Source organism: Trachypithecus francoisi, unplaced genomic scaffold, assembly GCF_009764315.1.
Source record: "Trachypithecus francoisi isolate TF-2019V2 unplaced genomic scaffold, Tfra_2.0 Lachesis_group19, whole genome shotgun sequence".
In the NCBI taxonomy this organism is placed as follows: domain Eukaryota; kingdom Metazoa; phylum Chordata; class Mammalia; order Primates; family Cercopithecidae; genus Trachypithecus; species Trachypithecus francoisi.
Genome location: NW_022681464.1, coordinates 47,366,389 through 47,385,950, shown reverse-complemented (window position 1 = coordinate 47,385,950; position 19,562 = coordinate 47,366,389). Strand labels below are relative to the sequence as shown.

At 44.4% G+C, this 19,562-nt stretch overlaps 1 long non-coding RNA gene across 1 annotated transcript; it reads left to right on the top strand.

Annotated features, from left to right (window-relative positions):
• Window positions 1-371: 371 nt before the first annotated feature.
• On the top strand, window positions 372-11,688 carry LOC117064195. Its single transcript, XR_004429318.1, has 2 exons — window positions 372-833; window positions 10,092-11,688. It is a non-coding gene; the product is annotated as an uncharacterized LOC117064195 (long non-coding RNA).
• The last annotated feature ends 7,874 nt before the right edge of the window (window positions 11,689-19,562 follow it).

Here is a 19,562-nt window from a genome sequence, read left to right as displayed (position 1 = left end):
GACCTCCTCCACCTGAGTGCAGACAATATGCCATTTTGTTCAGAAGTACACAGATTGCCCCCAGCCAACCCTACCATGTTTGATGGGGGATTGGTTACAGCCAGAGCATATGGACATTTTAACCCAATTTTATTATAGTCACCAAAATGAACCCCCCTGCAGACATAGCAAAACACTCCACTAAGCAGGGGTTTCAGGCTGGGTTGAAGACAGATGCAGCTGATTAAAGGAGTGAACGTTTTCAACTGTCCCCACAGCCCCCAAAAAGGTTGTCCAGCTCATCTTTCCATAATATCAGAGAAATTAATCTTTTGAAACCTACGTTTTGTCTAATTTGTCAGTGACTTTTTACTTAGTGAAATGTTGGCGGAATTCAGCTTCCCTTAAGCCCTCAGCTCTCAGCTGTGGTAGTAATTGCCGCTAGCCTTTGATCAATGCTCACAGGTGATGTAATAACAACTACCATTCATGGAGAGCTCTGTGCTAAGCACTTTACATGGATTGTCTGATTGAGTCCTCACAACAACTGAGAGCTATTACTTCTCCATTTTACACATGAGGAAGTTGAGGCTAGAAGGATTTACTAATTTGTCCTCAGACCACAAAGAGATGGTTTTACATCCCTAACTAGCTGCACAGAAAGCTGGGAGCTGAACCAGCATGCCATACTGCCACCTACCTACAGCAGCGCTGACAGAAGTTCTTCAGCTCAGCCAGCAAACCAGCCAGCATCTGCCCTGTGCCCGGCAGTGAGCCCGCTCCAGCTGGGAATGCCCAGATCCTGGTCTAATTGAGAAGCTTGTAGCAGGGGAACTTTGAACCTGGCTGCCTGAGTAAACTTTTTAAATGAGCAATAAGCCGATAAGTGCTTCACACAGGTTATCCTAATCTGACAAGCATGTACCTAGTTTATATTTAATGTCCACAAATGCAAAACTCACATGCTTTGGGGTTGGAGAAACTGCTCTTGCCCTCTTCAGGTAGAAAAAGAAATGACTTTTTCCATCTAAACACCCCATGGACAATGAAGAAGAAATTTTTTTCCAAAACCACAAAACAATGTCTTCTATTTCATTGGCACATAATTTCTCTGTGTCTGACTTAACCCCGTTAAATCGAGGCTGAATTTTAAAATCATAATCTCAATTTCTACCGTTTGTGATGAATCTCAATCTCATGTTGCCCTTTCTTGTTGCTTTGTTTATAAATGGAAACTGCAGCTCTGTGTTTCTATTTCTAGAAAATATGGGAGGGACCTGTCCCTGTGTTTTCTTTTTTTTTTTTTTTTTTTTTTTGAGGTGGTGTCTCGCTCTGCCACCCAGGCTGGAATGCAATGGTGCGACCTCAGCTCACTGCAAGCTCCGCCTCCTGGGTTCACACCATTCTCCTGCCTCAGCCTCCCGAGTAGCTGGGACCACAGGTGCCCGCCACCACACCCAGATAATTTTTTGTATTTTTAATAGAGACGGGGTTTGACCGTGTTAGCCTGGATGGTCTGGATCTCCTGACCTTGTGATCTGCCCACCTCAGCCTCCCAAAGTGCTGGGATTACAGGCGTGAGCCACTGCACCTGGCCTGTCCCTGTGTTTTCTACTCAGTCCTCCCTGTATTTGCTTTCCACTTCAGCTCTTCCCTCGCACACCATTCCAGACACACACACTCTCCCTATAGCAATGGAAGAGTTTGAGGTACTTAGATGCATGTTTGCTCTCTGTAAAATGCAGCACAATTCTTTATCGGCTTCATCCTGACCATTCGCTCCTTCCAAGGGCCCAGATCAAAGCTCAGGAGAGTAGAGACTTTGTTTTGCTCCGTTGGTGGGGAACTCGGACCCCAATACACAGAACAGTGCCTGACACGAGGGGCTCAAAGGGTTTTTTGGAATGAATGGCACCTTAGGAGTGGGATAGATGAGTAAACAATATTGAGGTAAACATACTAAAATTGGGTGGAAATCAACTGAAATTGGCTTCAAAGAGTGGGAGGTGAAAAAGATTCTTTTTCACTGTCAATCCCTTGCAGCCTATCTCATGTCAATTATACCCTGGCCATACTTAGTCCATAGAAGTTTGCTAGTCAGTCATCTAAGGAGACATAGATAGAAAAGGCAAACATGAGCGGATGTTGAGAAAAAGTGAATTTGAGGGCCAAGTGACCTCAAGTTGAATGTGAATCTGAGAATACAATTTTGTTTCTTGGATCTCATGCATAACATTTAGATGGAATTTATCCAAAATGATTCATCCTATTCCTTGTACTCTTTAATTTAAATGAGAAATAGAAGGAAATGAGAAAGATAAGTTTCATGTGGGTAATTCTGGTCCTGGAGAAGTGGGAGCCCCGCTCTAGATTCTCAGGACCAGAATCTACGACAAGCAGCACCTAGACCAAGGGTTCTGTCCCTGAGCCTTGATGACGTCTCCTGTGCATTTTGCCCCAACACGCAGCATCGCCACACCTCAGCGTCTCTCTGCACACTGGAGGTAATGGTTCCTACTTCATGGGGTCTTCTGTGACACTGGCCATGTCCCCATCTCCATACCCATCCCCTCCCTGGGATCCTGTGGCCCCCGCTGCTCTGGGACCCAACCTCGTTCACTTCCTTTGGGATTAGGTTGAAAATCACACAGGATGGAAAGAGAAGTGTTCTGCAGGCAACTTCTGCTCTCAGCCTCACTGCACGACTTTCTCCTTGAGCAAAAGCCATAGCACCTGCTCTCTCCTTAGGGGCCGGGGAGTAAAGACAAAGGGAAAACACAGTAAGAAAGAAAGAAATGTGTGACCTCGAAGACGATCCAGCCAGACATATCTGTGTATGGTATCTACACATTACATCAGTGAAAAATGATGATGCCTCCTGGGCTGAGACACAGGTACTGTCAGATCTCTCACAAATATTACGGTACCTAAAGGTTCTCCAGCCCTGCACAGACCTCCCGCATCTCAGTCTTTACGGCCACAGCACTAACTATCCTGTTGCCAAGGTGGCCCCCAAGTCCTCTGTACCCCACAGAGCATCCCAGGGTGGCTGAGTCTTCCCTGAGCTCTGGGTCTCTGAGGCTGCAGTGACGGCAGCTGGCGTGAGGTGGCCTCTGAGGCCTCCCTTCTGAATTCTCCATTTCTCCCTGACTCACAGTTCAGTCGGCTTCCTACTGGGGCATAAATTGCCAGCTAGTTAAGTGTTGAGCAAGGTACCTGGCCCAAAAGGTAAATAAATAAATGTTTATTTACTTTTCAATAAATCTTAGCTTCCTTCAGTCCTTTTCACTGCCTTACAAGCAAGGACAAGCTCTGGTGACTTTACACTATGTCTGCTGAGCCCTGCAGGTTCCATGCTTCCCAGAATTCCTTCCCTGCAAGGTTCCAGGTCCAGTTGGCTGCAGAGAAAGTTGTGTGAGATTTGGAAGGAGGAAGGCAAGTCACCCTCTGCAGCGTCTTGTGGGGTTCCAGGTGCTGTGAAGCCCTCAGGCCTCCTTTACCTGAGGTCCCCTTGTCCCCACTGGGCCTCCCCCCGAAGCATCCCCAGTCCCGGGTGAGGAATGTGAGAAGGGCACCTGTGGAGAAGGACACCCTCCTTGTCCTCAGGTCACCGGCATCCCTGAGGTTGACGAAGCATGAGGCGTCCCGGGCTGCCCTGTCCTCATGGGCTCCAGGTGTCCCTGTGAGTGCAGTTTGCCCTTACTCTGCCTGCCAGTCCCAGGGTCACGGCCTCCCACGGCTTCTCACCAGCCACAGCCACCTATCATAAATCCCTGGTCCCAGGCTGCTTTCAGAGGCTCCACTTTTTCATCAAACACTGAGAGAGGCAGGATCATGTGCCTCTGCATCTCCCTGTCCCGCTGGAGAGGGGTCATTTGTAGAGAGCATAGTAATGTGGCTTTGCTTACGGGAACGCCCTCCATAAGAAAAGGGCGAATTCCTTGAAAAGTTCCCTTACAGAAGAAGATACTTAAGTAGCCAACAAACATGGGAAGAGGCGCTCAGTTTGCACTGAACTCACGAAACAGCACACCCACTAGAATAGCTGAGGTTGAAAACAGTGACAATTGGAAACATTCACCAGGGCAAGGAGTCAGTAGAACCTGCATCCCGGCGATTCTCCTCCTACAGAGGCACAAGAGGACTGAGGGCAGACGTCCTACAAACGGCACCCACAAGGAACTTCATGCTGACTTGCTCAAATGCAAGAGAAAAAAACTGGAAATAACCCGAATGTCCATTAGGGGATAAAAAATAAATACATTTTGGTACTCCCATATAATGGAAGATTACAGAGTAGTTTAAAAACTATGAAACTAACGAGCAGTGATGTTGAGCTTTTTAAAATATGCTTGTTGGCCACGCGTGTCTTCTTTTGAGAAGTGTCTGTTCCTGTCCTTTGCCCAGTTTTTAATTGGGTTACTTATTTTTTTCTTGTAAATTTGCCATTATCCTCAGCAAACTAACGCGGGAACAGAAAACCAAACACCTCATGTTCTCACTTATACGTGGGAGCTGAACAACGAGAACACATGGACACAGGGAGGGGGACATACACACTGGGGTCTGTCGGGACAGCGGGGGCGGGGGTGGTGGGAACAGCCTCGGGTTAAATAGCTAATGCATGCCGGGATTAATACCTAGGTGATGGGTTGATGGGTGCAGCCAACCACCGTGGCACACGTTTACCTATGTAACAAACATGCACGTCCTACACACGGACCCCGGAACTTAAAATAAAATAATTTTTTTTAAACCTGTGAAACTGCTGGCATACACAACATGGATAAATGTCACAAAAACTTATTTGAGTGACAGAATTCAGGTGCAAAAGAATAGTAACATATGGTTGTATTTGTGTGATGTTCCAAAACAGGAGAGGCTAACTGGCGATGGCGGAAGTTCAATCTGTGTCACTCGGGATGGTAGTGGGTGGGAAGGGGCAAGAGAGCCTCTGGGGGAGAGGGAAGTGATCTGTCTTCATCTAGTGTGGTTGCAGGGGTATATGCAGATGTAAAAATTCACTAACTGTATGTGAACTTCATATACATTTATATTATACACCACGTTTTTAAGGTTTTGCAAAAAGGGAACTCTTGGATGTGGGAGGACTTTGTAAGGTGGGGTCACTCAGCAGCAGAGTCAGCTCTCTCAGGCGGGGAAAAGCAGAGAGGCAGTCTGCCCACTGGATGAGGCTCCCCAGACACCTCACAGGCCTCCCTCCCTCCACAGGGAAGGGCTCAGCTCACACCCCTGGGCTGAATGAAGTGCCGCTGAGGAGGGCCTGAAGCTCATAGTCCGCAGACACTCACACTGCACTGAGGCTTTAAACCGCATGTTTCCAATCCATTCCTTGACACACCTTTGGAAGCTGCCTGTGGCATTCTTTAACCTCATTCCACCTGGAAACGTGGGGACACATAGTGAGACTTTAGGCCTGAGTCACAGATTCTGCCTCAGGAATTTCTCTGCTCTGTCCAGTTCAGCCTGCAAGACTTAAGAACCTCATGTTCCGTTTAAAGTGTGAACTATTTGTTGGGCAGTCCGTTAGATGGCAATGATTAAATTAAATGCTTGAAGTAAAAAGGGTAAAGTGCTGTTGGTGGGAATGTACATTAGTTCAGCCATCGTGGAAGACAGTGTGGTGATTCCTCAAAGACCTAAAGACAGAAATACCATTCAACCCAGCAATCCCATTACTGGGCATGTACACAAGGGACTATAAATCATTCTATTATGGCCGGGCGCGGTGGCTCAAGCCTGTAATTCCAGCACTTTGGGAGGCCGAGACGGGGGGATCACGAGGTCAGCAGATCGAGACCATCCTGGCTAACACGGTGAAACCCCGTCTCTACTAAAAAATACAAAAAACTAGCCGGGCGAGGTGGTGGGCGCCCGTAGTCCCAGCTACTCCGGAGGCTGAGGCAGGAGAATGGCATAAACCCGGGAGGCGGAGCTTGCAGTGAGCTGAGATCCGGCTACTGCACTCCAGCCCGGGCGACAGAGTGAGACTCCGTCTCAAAAAAAAAAAAAAAAAAATCATTCTATTATAAAGACACATACGTATGTATGTTCACTGCAGCACCATTCATAATAGCAAAGACATGGAGTCAACCTAAATACCCATCCATGGTAGACTGGACGAAGAAAATGTGGCACATACACACCACAGAATACTGTGCAGCCATAAAAAAGAAAGAGATCATGTCCTTTGCGGGATGTGGATGGAGCTGGAGGCCATCATCCTTAGAAAACTAACACAGAAACAGAAAACCAAATACTGAATGTTCCCACTTATACGTGGAAGCTAAATGATGAGCGCACATGCACACAGGGAGGGGAACAGCACACATGGGGGCCTTTGGGAGCCTGGAGGCTGGGAGGAGGGAGGGGATCAGGAAAAGCAAGGAATACATGCTCGGCTTAGTGTCTGCATCATGAAATAAACTGTACAACAGACCCCCATGACACAAGTTTACCTGCGTAGCAAACATGTGCTTGTGCCACTAAACCAAAAATAAAAGTTTTGTAAAAGTGTGAAGTTGCCTACGTAAGTAAATGTGTGGATATATCACATTTCTTATCAGTGTTGCTGATGTGTGTGCTGATTGTGTCAGTCCGTTCCTGCTGCTATGACAAAATCCCTTAGATTTTGGTAATTTATAAACAACAGAAATTTACTTCTTACAGTTCTAGAGGTGGGGAAATCCTAGAAAAGGAGAGACATAGACCAGGTGATCTCAGAGGCCCTTTAAGACCTTCCGCTCTTTCATTCAACAAATACTTATGGGGCTCTTACTGTGCACCAGGCCTGCACAATGTGTTGGGATGCAGCTGTGAACCAAAGTCCCTGCTTCACCGGGCTTACGTTTTCATGGGATGTGAACCTGTGGTAGCCAACACAGAAAAAAAAAAGAGGTTTCAGCAAAGAATTGTTCCCATTTAGAAGTCGGTAGGTGCTCCAGACTGCCTCCGTCCCCACCGGCTTCATCCTACCTTTTCTAGGTAAAATCTCAAATCAGGACGCATGTTTCCAGGACCACAAAGTCTTCACCCACGAAAGACAGAGAACAGCCCAAATGGCCAAGTGCGATTTGGAGAAACGAGTTCTGCAGGAAAGGGCAGGAATCGCGCGGCTCGCTCCATCTCAGCGTTTTGGGCAGAAGCCTCCCTTCAATTCACTTGGCCGCTGCGGGCGTGATGAAAACATTGAGAAGCAAGGCCAGCCCCCATTCAGGCCAAAACTGTGAAGCAGGCGACTTAGTCTCAGTTAGCTGCCAGCTAATCTCAATTAAAGCACAAGCCAATAGCTTGACATTCTTATAAATTTTAGACTCTCAAGGGACGTGCCCTCAAGGGTGAAGCCATCTCAGAAACGTCTCTAGCACCTCCTTGCCAAGCAGTCTTCCAACTATCCTGGAGCTCATGCTTGCCCAGGCAGACAACACTAAATGGGGACCATGCTGAGTTAGGGGAGTTTGTTCCTGCACTGAGCTGAGACCTGGGTTCAGCAGGTGACCTCCTCCAGCCCAGATCAGCTGTCCTGTGCATGCAGAGCCACTGGCGTCTTCTGCACGAGATCACTATTTGAAGCAGCTCTCTCCCACGTTTTCCTTCTCCAAACAGACAGCTGTGGCACGTCCAACCATCTTTCATGTGCTGTGTCCTTGAGTCCTCTGTCATTCCTCTGGACACTTCCAGACACTTAGAGGATAGTGGCCAACAGTAAGTATAATGCCACGCATGTTTTTTTTTCTATTTAGACCAGGTTGGTCACCTCCCTGCCAGGGCAGATAGGGTAGTACAAACTAATATCGCATGAGTTCATTTTAGCCACCTCTCGCAAATTGCCTACAACTTCGTATTTAAAACCCCGAAGTTCTGTTTCAACAGGATTCTTTGGAACGCAAGTGGTAAGACAAAACTCAAATCGACGCTGAATAAGGGAAAATCTTGGCTCACTTTATCTGGGAAGTTCAAGGGGTGGATGTGGCTTTAGGCAGGTCTGAAGCCCGTTTCGAATGAAGGTTTTGTGACTTTGTCTGTCTCTCTCCATTCCTGCTCTGCTGCCTCAGTTGGGTCTGATTCTCAGCTGGGGCCTCTCCATAGGGCAGCAGTGGCCCCAGGTGCTATCCTGTCTAGTGACCCTGAGGAAAGAGTGTGTCTTGCCCAAGAAGCCTGGCAGAAAGGTCCTGGGAGAACCCTGGCCTGGGCTGATCCCACGTTCCCCTGAGATCCCAACACCAAAGCAAAAACGCAAGTGGACTAATGGGTTAGGGCCAAGTCCTGGGTCGTCTGCCTGTGTCTTTGGCCTCACCTCGCAATGTCTTCTGGGTTCAGTAGACTGCTTTACTCCGGGGACAGAGAGGCTTCGAGAAGCTGAGGCCAGAATGCTTCTTGGCAACTGGCTGGCCTTGCAATATAGCCGTGTCCTTTACTAAAAGAAAGGTTTTCTTTCTTTAAAATCTGGGGGCAGGACTTTTCTCATGCAAACCATTTCAAAACCGTCCTCTGTCCACTACAGTGTGACAGCAGGGTTAGCATGGTGCTATTTGGAAAACTGCATAAAAGCAAGGAGGACGAGGCAGTCTAGGTGTCGGGGCATTGATGTCCAGCTGCCCAGGAATTCCAGGAGCTTCCAGAAAGATGTTTCCTGAGGATTTGTTGTAATCAATGTATAAAGACATTAAGAATAAGAGTAAATCATTGGCTCACAGGCATGAGTAGACTCATGACTTACGTAAAAATTAAACAATTAAACACATAAAGCATCACAGGTACGGACGACTCATCAGTCCCCGCACCCCATGAAGCCAGGGTTTTCCAGCAACTGGGGACTTGCCTACAGCAGAAAATCCCTGAGAGAGTCCTCCTCAATTAGGAGGGCAGAGGAGGAGAGAGGCTAAGAAAAGCGTCACAGGCCCAGAGATTAAGTCCTTCCCATATACCACAAAAGAGAGGCCAATTACAGGAAAATTTCATCCTAATGGCCGCCCTGGTTGAATATTATCACTGCTGACTGCGAGTAACTCAGTATGTGTGAGTTAAGCTCTCTGCTTCACAGATGAGAATACCCTCTGCCAATGAGCTGTGGCTTTAGGCTGTGTGATCTGTGCAAATGTATTGTAATTAATTGAGCTTTAAAAATTGACTTTGAATGTCTCAAGGTCTTGGAAATGGCTGTTGGCTTGGAAAAAGGCATCTTCTGAGAAGGTGATCGAAGGTACTTAACTGACACGAAGCATCTCTAAATTTATTTTGGAGGGGGTAATTTTATTAAAAAAAAATCTTTATGTTCAAAAGGGATACAATTTACCATTTTAAAACATATTTTAGTGTTAGAACAAAATAAAGAATGGCTTAGTAAAGTTGGAGTTGAGTGAGAACATCAGTGTGAGTTCACACACTCTAAAAGGGTTTCTGATTCTGTCACCGGAGCACCGGCAGCCCCTGCTTCCCTCGTTACCTGTGTGCAGCCTGGACTCATGGAAGCGCAAGGCCCTCAGAGAGAGAGCCCCGGATTTCAACCTCCAATTCTCCATTCCACAAACAGTGGCCAAAAATCCTTGGAAAGTCGCTGCTTCCATGGTGAAAACGGGGAAAATCAAGACGGGTCCAGCACATCTTGTGGTTGCCAGAGAATGTTTTTCAAAATATATGAGATCTTGCTAAATAAAACAAGGAACCTCCACTGGCCAAAGTGATGTTTTGCACATCAAAAAGGAAGTGCCCATAACAGTCCACTGGAGCACAGGAAGCCTTGAAGAGGTTCCAGTAACCCTACGAGAAAGGAGTCAGTCTCAGCTAATCCCAAGGGAACAATCTCAAATGATATGCAGAAACAAAGATATCATTAGAGTAAGCTGAAAAAAATCAGTGTTCATGTGCTTTGTTCATTTTAAGACAAAATGTGTTTTTTAAGATGTTGGCAATGCAGAGATGAAGCGCTCCAAGCACTAGGGGAAGCACAAGTGTAGAAAATATTAGCTCAGTGAACCCTCATGAACAATTATGTAAACCAAACTGCCCTTACCATGGGACCCAGCACTCATGCTCTGTGGCGTTTACCCGGCGCACGTGGATGCTTATAGCAGCTTTTTTCATAATTGCAGAAACGTGGAAGCAACTCAGATGTCTTCAGTAGGTGAATGGGTAAATAAACTGTGGTGCATCCCAATATTGGAATATGATTCAGCACCAAAAAGAAATGAGCTATCAAGCCATGAAAAGATAGGGAGGAAATTTAAATGCACGTTATTTGAGTTAAGGAAGACAGTATGAAAAGGCCACACCTGTATGAGTCCAACTCTGTGACACCCTGGGAAAGGCAAAACTATGGAGACAGTAAAAGATGAGGGATTGCCAAGGGTTGGGTGTTGGGGGAGGGATGAACAGATAGAACATAGAGGATTCTTCAGACAGTGAAACTACTCTGTCTGATACTATAATGGTGGATACACACTATTATACAATCATCCAAACCGTAGAATGTACAACAGCAAGACTGAACCTCCAACTCCTGGGCTCAAGCGATCCTCTGCCTCAGCCTCCCGAGTACCTGAAACTATTGGTGCACACGACCACACCTGGTTAATTTTTCAAAAATTACTATAAAGGCGGGGTCTCACTGTGTTGCCCAGGATATTATCAAACTCCTGGCCTCAAGCCATCCTCCTGCCTCAGCCTCCCAAACTGCTGGGAATGCCACCACCCAGGCTCGCCCCTGGTCCTCAGTTGGCAATAAAGTATCACTCTTGGCTCATCAGGTGCAACATCAGTATATCACAGTAATGCAAGAGGTTTACAACACACAACATGGGGGCTTGGTGAGGGGACATGAGAATCCTCTGCACATTCTATTCAATTTGTCTCAAAATAAAATATATTCATTAAAGTAAAACTACTAATTTCTTATCAACTCACCTCATAAAATGGACTGATGGGAGACTAAGCCAGTATCCTATTAGCAGACAGAACCAGAAATTAAGAGTGGTCCCATGTCAAAGAGGTTTGCCCAAGCATTGCTGATACAGGACTGAGAAGATGACAGTCCTGGCCGTCTCGAATGTCAATGTTAGTAATAGTTATTTTATTATGATGTTGAACTCAACATCTATAATGCCATATTTGTTTCTTCAATTATCACATTTAACCTGTCACAAGCTTAATAAAATATACTCTTTAAAAAGATAGTTTGTGGATCAAGCACTCCCAGTTAAGCCTGGTAGATGAGCTGCATGTGTTTGTTGCTCTCCCTTCAAGAAAACTGTTAAAAGGATAAGAATTGAAAACATACAAACCCACTTGTCGAAGGGAGAAGAGACCAACAGCAGACATAAGATTTCAGAGGATATTTGGAGAATGGAAAGACCACAGAGCTGACTTAGAAAAGCTCCCGGGCTGGGCGTGGTGGCTCACGTCAGTAATCCCAGCACTTTGGGAGGCCAAGGCAGGTGGATTGCTGGAGGTCAGGAGTTTGAGACCAGCCTGGCCAACATGGCAAAACCCCGTCTCTACTAAACACACACACACACACACACATAGCTGGGCGTGGTGGCAGGTGGCAGGTACCTGTAATCTCAGCTACTGGGGAGGCTGAGGCTGGAGAATGGCTTGAGCCCGGGAGGTGGACGTTGCAGTGAGCCAAGATCACGCCACTGCACTCCTACCTGGGTGACAGAGTGAGACTCCATCTCTAAAAAAGAAAAAGAAAAGAAAAGAAAAGCACTGTGAAGATGGGTACATACTTAGAGCATGGTGTGAGCTGACCCTCCCTGCAAACTCTTGAGAGGCAGCTGGAATGAGGAGACGTGAGATGGGGCAGGAGCTGCTCAGAAAGTGATGTGGTCACTGGGCCCGTTCCCCATGAGCAACCAAGAGACGTCCCCCCACACGCTCTCTCTCTCTCTGGAGACCAAGGGTCATCTTCCAGAGATGCAGCTTCCCAGAGGCTCTAGATGAGGGCACCAGTGCTAAGGCAGGAAGACAAAGCACCTGACCGTGAGGCCTTCTGTCCTGCTCTCAATCAGCTCTTCAGCAAACGTATCGAGTGCAACTTTGTCCCAGGTACTCTTTTAGGGGATTTGATGGTGAACCAAACAGGCAAAGTCTCTGATCTCGTGGAGCCTGCATCCCAGTAGGGCAGACAGGTAATATTAAAAGTGCTGCTATCCCTGGAAGAAACGAAAATAGACACCGGGACAGAGAGTGCAGGGCCATCTATTACCGGTAGGAAGTCAGGGAGGCATCTTGGAGGAGGTGAATTGAAAGCAGAGACTTGCACGGGGAGGAGAACTTCCAGGATATGGGGACAAAAATTCTGGCCATCAAAGGCCATGAGACAGGTGCACACTGGGCTTGCTCAAGGAGCAGAGAGGAGGCTCGCTGGTGCCAGGCACACAGTGATCCAGAGGAAAGTAGGAAATGAGCAGGGAGAGGCCAGTGGGGCCCGGGTCCTGCAGGGTTTTAAGATGATGATGAGAACCTGAGACTGGATTCCAAAGGAGATGGGAAGTCACCGGAGGCGTGTGAACACTCGACGTCCTTTCTAAAAGCATCATTTTGGGAGGAGGGAGATGGTGTGGAAGCAGCCAGACTGTTCAGGAGGCTGCTGCAGAGCACCAGCCTCACCACTGGCAGAGCATTGCACGTCACCACCCGTGCCCAGCAGGAGGGAGGTGCAGTCTCCTTGGGCACCAGTGAGCAGCCTTGGGGGAAGGAGCCCCACCCACCTGGCATCAGTTGGAAGGCAACAGAGCCCTGACCTGCACCTGCACACCACAGCCAACAGCATGCTGGACAGCAAAGACCAACACGCAAAACTTCCAAGTTTAAGCTTCTTGAATTTTTAATGTTCAATTATGAAACGGTTCAAATGTGCCAGTAAAAGAATACTATGACATCTATATCCTCAGCCAGATAAATCAGAAACTGATATTTCGCTTTATTTGCTTCACATCTTTTTGTTTAAAAAAAATGAATGAGGGAACTAATAAAGAAAAGTATAGCTGTAGCTTAAGTCCTTCTTTCTCTCCCTTTCCTCCCAGGTAAACATTACTGTGAAGTTTGTGTGCATTATACCCACTTTGTGCTTTATTACATATTATTACATCTATAAACAATCTATTCAATTGCTTTGTGTCCTCAAAATGATTTAAATGATATTATACAGTATGCATCTTTTGCATCTTGCTTTATTCACTCAATAAAATATATTCGAGGCTGGGTGCAGTGGCTCATGCCTGTAATCCCAGCACTTTGGGAGGCTGAGGTGGGCGGATCAATTGAGGTCAGGAGTTTGAGCCTCACCTAGCCAACATGGTGAAACCCTGTCTCTACTAAAAACACAAAAATTAGCTAGGCGTGGTGGCACACTCATGTAATCCCAGCTACTTGGGAGGCTGAGGCAGGAGAATCACTTGAACCTGGGAGGCAGAGGTTGCAGTGAGCCGAGATTGCGCCTCTGCATCCCAGCCTGAGCGACAAGAGCAGAACTCCATCTCAAAAAATAAAATAAACTATATATATATATATACACACACACATATATTTTTGAGATATTTCACTCACATGAGGGATGACTTACTTATTTTAGCTGTTGAAGAGAGTGGCATTAAATGAACCAATCTCACTTTTTAGGCATTCTTCTACTGTAATAACAACATCAAACACTCATATAGCATTTGCAGTATGCCAGGTACTATCTAAGCACTTTATTTGCATTAAGTAGTTAAGTCCACAAAATGAACCTATGATATGTGATCTATTATGATAACCCTTTTAGAGATGAGAAAACCAGCTACAGAGAAGTTAAATACATTGCTTCAGGTCACACAGCTGGTGAATGGCTGAGCTGGAATTTGAATCAAAGAAGTTTGGCTTCAGAATTGCTTTTTTAATCACTGTACTATGCTGAAAAAGAAGTTATTTCCACTATTTTACCATTATACAGAGTGCTATAGTAAACATCCTTGTGCACATCTTCTTGTGTAACTACAGCAATCTCTCTAAGGCAGACAGCCCTAAGTGGAATTGCTGGTTGTAGGATATGTGCATGCTTGGTGTGGCTGGCTGAGTAATGGCCCCCGAAGATGTCCATGTGGTAATCCCTGCAACTTGTTAATATGCTATTTTAGGTGGGGAAAGAGATCCTACAGGTGTGATTAAGTTAAGGATTTGGGGGTGAGGGGGTTATCCTGGGTTATTTGAGTGGGCACAATGTCATCACAAGAGTCCTTACAGGAGGACAGCAAGAGGGTCGGAGTCACAGGAGATGTGATGTTGGAAAGAGGGGTAAAATGGACAGAGGGAAAGAGAGAGAAATTTGAAGATGTTGCATTGCTGGCTTTGAAGATGGAGGAAGGGGCTATGAACCAAGGAATACAGGAAGCTTCTAGAAGCTGGAAAAGGAAAGAAGGTAGATTCTCCCCTATAACAACCAGAAGGGGCCGGGCGCAGTGGCTCAAGCCTGTAATCCCAGCACTTTGGGAGGCCGAGACAGGCGGATCACGAGGTCAGGAGATCGAGACCATCCTGGCTAACACGGTGAAACCCCATCTCTACTAAAAAATACAAAAAACTAGCCGGGCGCAGTGGCGGGCGCCTGTAGTCCCAGCTACTTGGGAGGCTGAGGCAGGAGAATGGCGTAAACCCGGGAGGCGGAGCTTGCAGTGAGCTGAGATCCGGCCACTGCACTCCAGCCCAGGCAATAGAGCGAGACTCCGTCTCAAAAAAAAAAAAAAACAACCAGAAGGAACACAGTCGTGCTCACTCATCTTGGACTTTGGACCTCCAAAATGTAAGACAATAAATGTGTGTTATTTTAAGCTGCTAAGTTTGTGGTAGCTTGTTACAGTAACAATAGCATACTGATACCTCTGGAGTGTGCAACAAGCAGCTGGGCAGTGGGGTGGACATGCAGGATGTGTGGAGGTGATTCATCCTCATGCAATGCCTGATGAGATCAATTTAAAGAAGCAGTAGGAGCCGTCTCCACTAAAAATACAAAAATTCGCCAGGCGTGGTGGCTTGTGCCTGTGGTCCCAGCGACTTCAGAGGCTGAGGCAGGAGAAGCACTTGAACCTGAAAGGTAGAGGCTGCAGTGAGCCAAGAGTGCACTACTGCACTGGGCGACAGAGTGAGATTCTGTCAAAAAAAAAAAAAAGAATTACTCTGGATGTTAAGTAAAGAACAGACCTGAGGGCGGTGCAGAAAAGATGAAGAAGAGTGTCCAAGTGTACCCAAATCTGCACCTCCTGAGGAGCGGTGTGAGAGGTCTGACACTTCTTGGAGAAATGGACTCACTGAAGTAATGAAGTAATCCAGCTACTCACTAAAGAAAAAACCAGCAAATAACAACAAGCCCCACAGACAGATGACCAGTACCCAGAGTTGCCGCAGTATTTTATCTAAAATGTACAATTCTAACAAAACTCTAAAACATTCAATTTTAACAAAAAATTAGGAAACATACAATGAAAAGGAAATCATGGCTCAGACACCAGAAAAAAAGCAGGCAACAGAAATTGTCTGTTAAAAAACTAAAAGAGGCCTGGCACAATGGCTCACACCTGTAATCCCAACACTTTGGGTGGCTGAGGTGGGAGGAGGTCAGGAATTGAAGATCATCCTGGACAACATAGTGTGAGCCTGTCCCTACAAAAATAAAAATATTGGCTGGGCACAGTGGTGCTATAGTCCCAGCTAATCTGGAATCTGAAGTGAGAGTATCACTTGAGTATCACAGAAGTCCAAGGCTGCAGTGAGCTATGATCATAACACTGTTCTCCATCTGGAAGACAGAGAGAGACTCTATCTCAATAAAGAAAAAAAAAAAAAAGCAAAGAACTAGAGAACCCATGCTGAAATAAGTGGCATATGATGCCATCATCATATCAAATAGAGAATATCAATAAAGAGATAGAAAAATTTTTGTAAGAAAAGGAACCAAATGGAAATTCTGGAGTCAAAAAGCACAATAACTGAATTTAAAAATTCACTGGAGAGGCTAACCTGGCAGAAGAAAGAATTAGCAGACTTGAAGATAGGTTGATAGTTTATGTACTCTCAAAACCAAAGAGAAAAAAGAATTAATAATTAGTAATTATTACAAATAAACAACACTTCAGAGAAATGTGGGAGACCATTAAGCATACCACAAATGTATCAGAAGGAGAGGAAAGAGAGGAGCAGAAATTATATTTGAAGAAGTATTAGCTGAAAACTCCTAAATTAGCCGAAAAACACTAACCCAGACATTGAGGAAGATCAACAAACTCCAAGTTAGACAATTTCAAAGAGATCCACAGACAGACATTTTGTAGTAGAAATGCTGAAAATCAAAGGCAAGAAGAAAATCTTGAACGCAGCATGAGAAAAGCAACTCAACACTTACAAGAGAGCCCCAATAAGATTAGCAGATGACTCACCACAGAAACGATGGAAGCCGGAAGACAATGGAAAACATTCACAGTGCTCAGGGTGGGGGTGGGCGGACTGTCAGCCCAAAATCCTATTCCAGCAAAACTATCAAAACTGAAGGTAAATAAATAAATAAATAAAAATAAAAATGTTGAAAACCTGAAGGTTAACTAAACACATTATCAGAAAAATAAAATCTGAAATAATTCATTTTGGCCAACCCACCTGACAAGAAATAATAAAGGAAGTTTTTCAGGCTAAAATAAAGTAACTCTCAGCAGTAATTTAAATCTACAATGTGGTTGAACCTTGGAAACATTATAGTACATGAAAAAAGCCTGTCACAAAAGGTCACATGTTGTATAATGCCATTTGCCTGACACATCCAGAGCATGTAAATCCACAGAGACAGAAAGCATCTGATGGTTGCCAGGCCCTGGGGAGAGGGAGAGACGGAGACTAATGGCTTAGCAGGCACAGGGCTTCCTTCTGGAATGAAGAAAATGTTATGGAACTAGATAAAAGTGGTGGTTGCACAACATTGTGAGTGGACTAAAAGCCACTAAATTGTTCACTTTAAAATTGTTAGTTTGTTATGTGAATTTCACCTCAGTTAAAAAAAAAAAAAGGAATCAAATTTATTTTTTAAAATGTAGAGGCCGGGTGGGGTGGCTCATGCCTGTAATCCCAGCACTTTGGGAGGCCGAGGCAGGTGGATCACTTGAGGTCAGGAGTTCAAGACCAGCCTGGCCAACATGGTGAAACCCCATCTCTAAAAATACAAAAATTAGTTGGGTGTGTTGGTGTGTGCCTGTAATCCCAGCTACTCAGGAGGCTGAGGCAGGAGAATCGCTTGAACCCAGGAGGCGGAGGTTGCAGTGAGCCAAGATCATGCTATTACACTCCAGCCTGGGAGACAGAATGAGACTCCATCTCAAAAAACAACAACAACAAAAAAAAAATTGTGAAGAACAACAGAGACAAACACGATGAAAAATAACACAGAGGGAGAAAAGGAGATCCTATATAGAGAGTACAGGTTTTCTAAGAATAATCAAGAAGGAATAAAACATAGTGAATCATGAGAACCAATAAGAAAAAACAAATTTTAACTACAACTTTTCAAAGCTGAAACAGGAGCTGGTTCACAGGTAACAAGCACCTACCACACTCCGGGTAAAATTAATGGGAAAGACCCACATTTAGACTTTTTCTGACACCATTTTTACCTTGAAGAATAAAGAGAAAAATTCTACAAGGATGCAGTCATAAAAACACAGGTTATCTACAAAGGAGTAAGAATCAAGGTGGCTTCAGACTTCTTCATAGCATTGTTTCAAGGAAATGTCACAGTTAGGTTCAGGGATTTGAAGGACACAGTTATAGTATTCATTCATATATTGCACAAGGGCTCAGGAAATATATTTCTCAACTATCCTTCTTGAATTATTTGAATATATAGCATGTACATTGTATTTATGAATCATGAATTTGTGCTATAACTGAAAGTCAAAAACTCAAGAATGTGAACTTTGCAGTAGTAGGTATTGTTAATAAAACTCAAAAGCAATTTAAAATGTAGAGTCTGAAAGAGTAGTTTGCACCTCAAGGTTTAACAATCTCTTTGGGGTGCAGAGAAAAGCTCAGATTTGTAATGTTTGCTGATTTTTGGGGGGCAATCCCTCCCACTATGAATGGTTTCCACTTACCAATGTGATTCGACAAAAATAAAGGTAAACGAATTCTCATCTCAAATCATGTACCAAAAATTAATTATATAAACTAACATATCAAATATAAGAAATGTCAAAACCTACTACAAAGCTATAGTAATCCAAATAGTGTGGGACTGGCATAAAGACAGACAAATAGACCTATGGAATAGAATAGAGATCCCACAAATAAACGGTCACAAAAATTGTCAAGTGATTTCAACAAGAGCATCAAGACCATTCCATGTAGAAAGGACAGTTCTTTTCAACCAATGATGTCGGTAAAACCGGAAATTCACATACAAAACAATGAAGTTGGACCCTTACCTAACACCATATACAAAAATTGATTCAAAATGGATCAAAGATCTAAATGTAAGAGCTAAAGCTATAAAACTCTTAGAAGAAAATGGGAAAACTTCATGAGATTGGATTTGTCGATGGTTTCTTAGCTATAACATCAATAGCACAGGCAACAAAAGAAAAAAATAGACAAATTAGACTACATTAAAAATAAAAATTTCTGTGCATGAAAGGACACAAACAACAGAGTGGTAAGGCAACCAATGGAATCAGGGAAAATATTTACAAATTATGTATCAGATAAGGGGTTGGTATTCAAAATATATAAAGAATTCCTATAACTGAACAACAACAACAAAATGACAATTACAATGATCCGATTAAACAATGGATAAAGGACTTGAATAGACATTTCTCAAGTTATACTAATGACCAACAAGCATATGAAAAGATGCTCAAAGTCACTAATCATTAGGAAAATGCAAATCAAAATGACAACGAGATACCACTTCCAGCTTATTAGTATGGCTACTATTTAAAAAAAGAAAATAGGCTCAGTGCGGTGGCTCACGCCTGTAATCCCAGCACTTTGGGAGGCCAAGGTGGGCAGATCACGAAGTCAGGAGATCGAGACCATCCTGTTTTTGGCTATGACTAAAACAATTTAAATAAAACTGAAGGTATGTATTTTAAAAAGGGAAACATCTTGGATAAATGAATACGTCATTTTTGTTGGACTGTGACTGTCCCTGCCGTGGGGCGGAAGATCTGTTTTTCTCTAACAGCAAGCCATTTATTAACAGAAAAAACTGAACCCAGAGCCAAAAATACACTTATTTGGGTGTATTTATCCACTTCTCTTTAATATTAAAGAAAAAATCTATTCATTTATTTGCTTTTAATTAATAAGATGAACACAAATACCTAACAATAACAAGTAAAAGAACATCTTCAGTTCTTTATGATGTCTAATTAAAGGAGAAAGGCATCATGGGAAGTAATTAGTAAAGGAAACAAAAATGAGGAGAGGAAGAAGGAAACGGACAGAGAAAGGGAAAGAGAAGCACAAAGATTTTTTCTTTTCTTTTTTTTTCTTTTTTTTTTTGTGGAGTCTCGCTGTGTCTCCCAGGCTGGAGTGCAGTGGTGCAA